We start from the raw sequence: 8089 nt of genomic DNA, 5'->3' as shown, positions 1-8089 counted from the left end.
GAAATAGGCACAGTGGTGAACTCAGACCTTAACATCCAAAGACACATAAAGACAACTTCAAAATCAGTCTTCTATCACCTGAAGAACATTTCAAGATTATTTTAAGACTTGTACGTGTGTGTGTCTCTTTAGTCACACTGATTACTGCAACGGTGTCTTCACAGGCCTGCCTCTAAGTCTGGCTGAAACCAGAACGTTGCTGCTCACGTTCTCACTAAAACTAGGAAGAGAGATAGAGCACGTAACTCCAGCTCTAATGTTCTTCCATATGCTTCTTGTAATTCAGAGAGTAGACTTTCAAATACTTCTGTTAGTTTATAAATCACTGGACGGCTTAGCACAAAACTGTACTGTTGTCGTGTTAACCATCCAGAGCAAATGCACCAACAGGATATTGTCAACAGTCAACACTGGAATCTAACCCACACAAACAACCACATGGTGCAGTTGACACACAGAAATATCAATGTAGATCCTACCACAGAATAGTGACTTTCTCCTGACCTACATAAATATGCCACACAAGACCTGGAAACTTAAATTCATGCAGAATACTACTACACCCCTGTCAGATGCATTACAGAAAAATAAGTACATGAATTATCTCCGTTTCTATCCTGCTAGGCCAAAACATTGGCCTCCTTGAAGCCTAAATCAAAGCGGCCCTGAATGTGTAGTCGCATCGACTTTTGTTCAAAAGACTATAAAAACGTAAAGAAAAACCAAAGAGTAAGGTGTTTTTGTTTCGATGAAAAGAGTCAGATTTAATTTTGTTACCTTTAATAATATGATGGATTAAGATGTGCAAAATATGCAGCTTTAGAAAGCAGATTGTGAAAGAAAAAGAAAACCTTTAAGAGGTTTGTGGCCATCGTTGAGCAAAACAAAAGTGATGAACTTTCAGTACTTTTTAAGTTCAACAGATACAACAGAATTTTGCTCTTAGCTCCATCACTTCTGGACTTTTTGTACTGTCCATATCAATATCATCAGTCATCTGCAGAAAAGTGTAGATGTTTATCAGAGCACCATCGTAGCAAGCTGAAGAGGAAGTGAAGTTTAAAAAGTTTCATGCCTGCCAAGGATGTGGCCGCTTGGCGGAGGATGAGCTTCTTATCCTTCACAATGTAGCATGGCCTGACCGTCTGCTACTTGGTTCCAGATGCAAGGATTTACGACTCACATAGTCTTTCCTTGGACACAAGATCATCACAGGCCTCACGTGGCTGCAACAAGAAACCACATGTAAACTACATGCAAACCATATGTAAATTGTGTCCAGTAAAGTCTGCAACAAAATGCCAGTTATACAACATTTACCTTGTGAATCACTGATCTTCAGCACTTCTGTCTTTGTAGGATGAGGCAGCAGAGTATGCAGCAACTAACCAACCAACCCACACATATTTCACAAATAGCCTAGTTCTTTTACCTCTCTATATAGCATAGAATGAAAAATCCAGAAAAAACACTGACGTATCAACCATAAACATTTCAACACGGAGCTTTAGCTATCACAGCCAGAAACTAGTACACAGGCCTGAAATAGGCACAGTTTCATGGACTGCAACTATTGTTTTACTTGTTCTGTCAGTTAATTAGTTGTGCACTACTTATTTTTCTTAGTTCAGTTATTATTATGTAAGGAGTGACTGTGACTCAGTGACAAGAGAAGTCTTTTTGCAATCAGAAAGTTGAAATCAATTCAAGAGTACTGCTGTGAATCCCAGAGGAAAAATAAACGTTGTTGCTCTTCAAAGACACACCGTTGATGCTGATGGATGTGGACAGAAGGATCTCCTGTAGCAGTCACCATCACATCAGATGTGAAGAAGCCTCTGACTGAAGACACTGTTGCTGTGTGACAGTCTCACAAAGAGGAGGCTCAGGGTTGTCTGTATTTTTCTTGATTTTTATGAAGAATCTTTCTGTGCACCATCATCTTCCAGAGGTTCCAGAGTCGTCTCCAGAGTAGAACCAGCGTTCTTTAACACATTGGTTAGTCTTTAAGTCCTTGGTTCTGATGTCGCTACCCCAAGATGGAAAGAGATGACACTCTCAACAACAGATTTATAAAAGATCTGCAGCAACTTTCTGCAAACAGAAAATGACCTATGTTTCCTCGAGGAGAGCAGTTTGCTCCGTCCTTTCTGTAGATAGTTTCACTGTTGGGTCTCTATTCCGGTCAGATGAACACTGAGGTGTTTGTATTCCTCGATCATCTCCACGACTTCCACCATGATGGAAACTGTGTTTGACTTAACCCCGTTTCTTTTGAAATGTACAGTCATCCCCTTTGTGTGGTTCCCATTCCAGATGAGACGACTGCTTCCACACAGTGCCACAAAGCTCTCAGAAATCAGCTTCAAGAGAATCTCTGAGGTACCCAACAACTGCCTAGTCATCTGAGTATTTACACAAATGACAGGAGTCTGTTTTATTCCGGACGTCAGAGATGCAGAGACTGGAAAAGAATAGTGAGAGTACAGACCCCTGTGGTGCCCCTGTGCTGCTAAGCATCTGGTTAGATGCACAACCTTTCTGTATCAAGAACTGCGCTTTGTCAGGTCATCGTGGACCCAGGTGATTGTTGAGGCCTCCACCTTTGTCTTCCAGAGTTTCTGACAAAGCAAATCAGACAGAGGGTTTGTTGAAGCAGGTGTACGATGGTGACTTCAACTCCAACTCCATGGCAATAAGCGAACTACAGGGGGTCCTGATATGTTGCTTGTTTGCTTTCTCAGGTGGGACAACAGGAGCCTCCCTTAATGTAGGATGTCAGGGCAACCGATTTACAGTCGTTGTTGGGTGAAGGACGAGTTTTCTTTGGTACCAGAACAAGGCAGGATGTCTTCTCTGAGGTCAGGCTAATGTTGAAAAGGTGCTGCAGAACCTCACAGAGCTGCTCTGCACAGATACCATCTGGACCTGCAGCCTCGTTCCAATTTAGTCTCTCCTGCTGCCTGCTGAGTTTGATTGCAGATTCCTCCCCCGTCGCTTGTAGACGTGCCCTGGAGCAAGACAATTTACCCCAAGTTTGCCGGTCCGCATCTTGGTTCATAAACGTTGTTTGTAAGGGCAGCTTGGTTCATGTGGTTATTTGAGTCGGCATGACTTGAAAAGTGCTGCATTAGTTCAGTCAGTTTGCTATTATTTCTTTATGATGTTTTTAAAGTATGCTACAGAAAAAAATCTGAAAAAATTAGTAGAAGAAGAAAAAAGATTTAAGTAGAGAAATACAACGTAACTAATTGAAATTCAAAAGTATCAGTAAAATGACTGGAAACTTCTTATTTAACAGATAAAAACAATTTGATGCGTTAGTAAAAGCAAACCCTTCCCCCCTACTCCCTGTTCTCTGCTGAGTTTTATTTACCACCATTAAATTACCACTTTGATGATCTCAATGATCTACCTGGAACATATCTGGTAATCATTAGTGAAAGTGTTTGCTACACCTAACAGCCTTACAACAATTCACCAGCATCCAGCAACACATGACTGTCTGGCTCATCTTTAATTCAGATGTTTCACACATAATCCGCAGCAAACGTTATCATCAAAAGGACAAGCTGTTTATATTTTTCTAGATGTTTTTTCATAAGACAGAAACAGGTAAAAGCTTGTCCGAAACTGGGTCCTGCCATCCTGTTTTCTCTCATTGTTCAGAAACTGTTTGCGCTTCGCATTACAGCAATAAACTTTATGGAAGACAAGGGCCAATCCTCTCTGTAAACCAGTGAGCCGTAATGAAAAGGAGTGGGGAATAGGAAGGACAGAGATAAGAAGGAAATAACATAATCTCTGCACTGAACACAGAGACAGAGTGACAATAGTAAAAATAAAAAAAAACACGTGCTGATAACCTTGTTTTGTTTGCAGCAATATGATGTATTCTGCAGACAGGAGTCTGTCTATAGTGTTTCTTCAACCTTGTTTCCTCATCAGACAGGTGACATCCAGTCAGAGTTCGAACATTTATAGAATATAATTTGTCATGTTGTCCCCTTATTTTCTCTCAGGGTTGCTGACAGCTGCCTCGAAGGCAACAGTTGTGGTCGTTGTAATGATAAAGTCGTCTTATTCTTGTCCCTCCAACACCTGTTTGACACAACGGGACAAAACAAATATCCCATATTTGAGCATTAAATGATAACAGCCAAGGTTAATGGTTGGTCAGAGCAGTGTACTATTGAATTTAACATTTACAGTTATATCTCCTATTACCTAGAATCATACCTTCCAAGAGTTTTTCAAACGAGTTACCATCAAGCGATGTCTGGAGAGCAGAGCGCTGTCTTAAAAATAGGACATAAGGAAATGGTTTGCTACGCAGAAAAAGAGATTACAGCAACACTTTGAAACATTGAATCTATGGCTTTGAATTCGAGGCCCTGGAAATGGTGCCACCATCTAGCATAAGAAAGATGTTCTAATAAAATATGTGACTTGTAAATCTTGAGTGAATGAAACACAAATGAACAGCGATGGGTTATTTTAAAAGTTTGCAACAAATTAAACTTTTGATGCCAAAAGGTTCTTAGACATGTACCAACACATGTCTATGAACCAATTAAATCAGGAAGGCACTACTATAGTTAGACCGGAGTCTCTGAAAGCGCTGGCGCTTCTTAAAGAGACAGAGCGCCAATATCAAGGCGTTAAATCAACTATGTTCAATATGTCATGTTCAATATATACAGTATTTTTAAACTAGTTTCTTGATTGTGCCGTAAAATATCACTAACTGATGGCAAACTTGATACTTTTAAATTGTTTCATTATCTATTGTCTCATTTCCTTTCAGAAACAAACTAAAATGATTCCTAAATCAGTGATGCAGATGAATATTTTTGGGATTATCTGTGTATGTGGAAATAAAAGCTTCGAGTTTGCTTATAAATGTCTGAATGACTCATGGGTTAGAGTCAAGAGATAAACAAAATTCTTCTGATAATTGTCACTCTGGGCTGAGTATAGTGTAGGGAAAAAAATGCAACTGAAGCTCAAAATGAAAACAGAAAGATTTCCAGAATTACATATTGAATTATTAAGACATTTCTTAAAAATATTGGAGAAATCCCACATGCCCACACTTTTCATTTAGAGTTTTCTATTTTTGTACATTCCGCAATAACAAGAAAGAAAAAAATGTTACTAAATAAAAAAGTCTGAACAGACAAAAGGAAGTTCTGTTATAGTCCAGGATGAGGGGAAAAGGAAAAGGTTCGAGGATCCCTGAAGCTGAAGCGCTTCAGACTGATTTATGGCGCCGAGCGCATAAACAGCAGAGACAGAAATACAAGCGAAGGCCCAAACGACAGCCAGATCACTTCCCACAGGCGACCATGTGCAGCACACGGCGCAGCGTGAGGGCAAGTTGCGTGTAAGCGGCAGAGTGTCAGCCATAAGTGTGTGTGTGTGTGCGCGCGCGCGCGTGTGTGTGTGTGCGTGCGCGCGCGCGCGTGCTTTCCATGCAATTATATGGGGGTCTTGTGCAACGCGCTGAAAGGCTCGAATTGGATTGCGTGTCCATAAATCACACGTGGAGTTGCTTATTCCCATCTGGCGTGAATTTTTGGGAAAGGCCTTGATGTCCCTGTGATCGCTCCCATCACCGATCTCCAAACCTCCCAGTTCCTCCCCCGCCATCTCTTTTTTAGCGCAGCTGACGGGAACACTGGGGGTCTTCCAGGCGGGCCCAGATGTGTTTGTTCCAAGCCGTCGGTGGGGCTTCGCTGGAGCTGCCTCCTCCACCATTCTTCTCCAGATGGACACATCCTTCCTGCTCAGGGTGGAAGGAAGGGGAAATATGTTTTAAATGAGATCAGGAACTCGGTGTGACCCTGCTTGCTTCGTTTAGGAGGCGAGCAGAGAACTCAGTTTTCGCTCCAGAAGATTGTGAAGGTAAATTAACTTGGGAACTCGTTCAGGCGTGTTTTCTGGATCAGTGTCTGGGTGCGCTGGTGTTGGAAAAAGTGAGGTTTTCGCGACATTTATAGCACTCCTCCAACTGTAGAAAAAATAAATAAATTAAATTAGAATAGTGGCAATAGTTGCTCTACATCTAAATTTAGAACATATTGTCACCTTCCTGCCTTTATGTCATTGGTACGGAAGGAGATTAGGGTCACTGAAAAAAAAAAAAAAGAATTCAGGCTTTTTTTCCCTGGTAATTCTGACTTTGATTTTTAGAAGATTTGTGAGAATTCAGAGAAAAAAGTAAAAATTCTGAGAAAAAAAAGTCAGATTCTGAGATTAAAGTCAGAATATTTTTTCCAGTGGCCCTAATCCTCTTCTGTAGACTCAAGATTCAAACACAAAGTAGTGCGACATTTCAAACATGGCGGATTTCAAAACGAAAAGCAACAACGAAATGTTTTAGATCCAAGTATATTCATGTGCTACAACAAGTAATGACCTAAACCAACCTTGGAATTGCGTAAGGCTTGGAAATGTTTGGAAACAGAGGCGGAGCTAGTGTGTGAAAGAAACAATTTCAGTTTGGGCTGCAAAGCCGGTAGGCAGAATAAAAATGGACGCCGTGCTGTTCATTTGTAATTTGTGAAGTAAATTAATAACCACGTATGATTTATTTTTCTTTCACTTTACAATCCAAATTGCAAATTGTTGTGTTGATTCGTTACCTAAAATCAACACACACACAAAAATGCATAAATGCAAGTGACTGAAATGGGACAAAGTTCAGTCCATGGTAAAGCAAGGCCACCACATTTTGATTCTTCTACTGTCTAGTTTACCAAAAAAGAAAAAAAAAAATCATGATTTGTTGTTTTGTCTGAGCTAAGTGCATCCTCTATTTGCTGACTGCTACTTTTTGGTAAAACTGTGTGGAAATCACTTTTTTGATATTCTTTTTTTTAAATATGTAAAGTTCAAATTCTTGACAAGTATGGCAGCTTTTCTTTCTGCTTCTTATTGCAAAGAATCTCCTGAACGTCCAAAACGGGTTTGCATGCACAGAACGCTGTGAATTAAGATTGACAAGTACTGAATTTCATTTCGGGAGAGAAAAAAATAAAATAAAATAAAATAAAAAATCCAGATCAGTGAGATAAAGAAATGTAGATAAAAGGGAAGAAGAGAGAAGCAGCAGCAGTGCAAAATAGAGTTTCCTGTTTAGGCAGAAGATAAACAAACTTGACACCGAAAGTCAAGGTTGAGAAGAGCTGCTCCTCTGCTGTGACCACACAGTTTCCTAGAGCCAGAGTTCAACAGCCTGCTACCACAGACAGTACAAACTGCTGCCTCCTAATGTTTTTCTTTTACTAAATCGCCTCTGAAAACTCTTGCTTCCACCGGCAGTTCTCATTCTGACATGTGTAATCCCACAAACCCTCTGTGTTTTACAGATGACAACAAAATCTGGACGTTTCTCTCATGACTGTATTTTAAAGAGGCAGCATTATGTAAAATTGATTCTTTTCAGCTTCGCTTCACTTTATAACGTCGCTCCCTCATCAAATACATACCTGGAGTGTCGCCTTGGCTCTTTCATGCATGCTTGAGAAATCCTTTAATCTCCATGGCAACCATTCGGCTGTGAAAAACGCCTGGGTGGACGTAGCCCCGCCTTCGAGGACGAAGCTCCTCCTCCGAGCTGCAGTTTACGAGATTCTGCATTACAAATCACAGCTCCCTAGTGACTCCCCCCAGCTCAGCTCCTCCAGACTAGCCTCCAGCAATTAGTAAACACCTGGTGGAGCGTCTACTGAGCTCATAATAGGAGCTTCTTCTCAGAGAAACGCTGGTAAAAACAAGGCGAAGTGTTCAGAAAGAAATTTCTTTTAAGTCATACGTGATATGTAAGGAATTTTTAACAACTCAAGTTGACATAGTTACTTCCTCGTGCTATAAAGCTGGAAAACACATAATTGTGCCTCTGTAAGGTTTTTTTCTCATGTGCAGCGGTGCAGAGGTCAGCGGTATCCCTTATCTTAAAGCTGAACTCTCCTCGTCCTCTGACCTGATAATTGCTTGGCAGTTATCAGGTCATCTTGGCAGTTTGCAGTCTGTCTTGAACTTTAATAAACCGTTTAAAAAGCTGAGCCAAACCACGAAAGCCCCT

This window comes from Poecilia reticulata, chromosome 1 (genome assembly GCF_904066995.2).
Source record: "Poecilia reticulata chromosome 1, P_reticulata-male-v2, whole genome shotgun sequence".
Classification (NCBI taxonomy): Eukaryota; Metazoa; Chordata; class Actinopteri; order Cyprinodontiformes; family Poeciliidae; genus Poecilia; species Poecilia reticulata.
Note: the sequence above shows the minus strand (reverse complement) of the source record.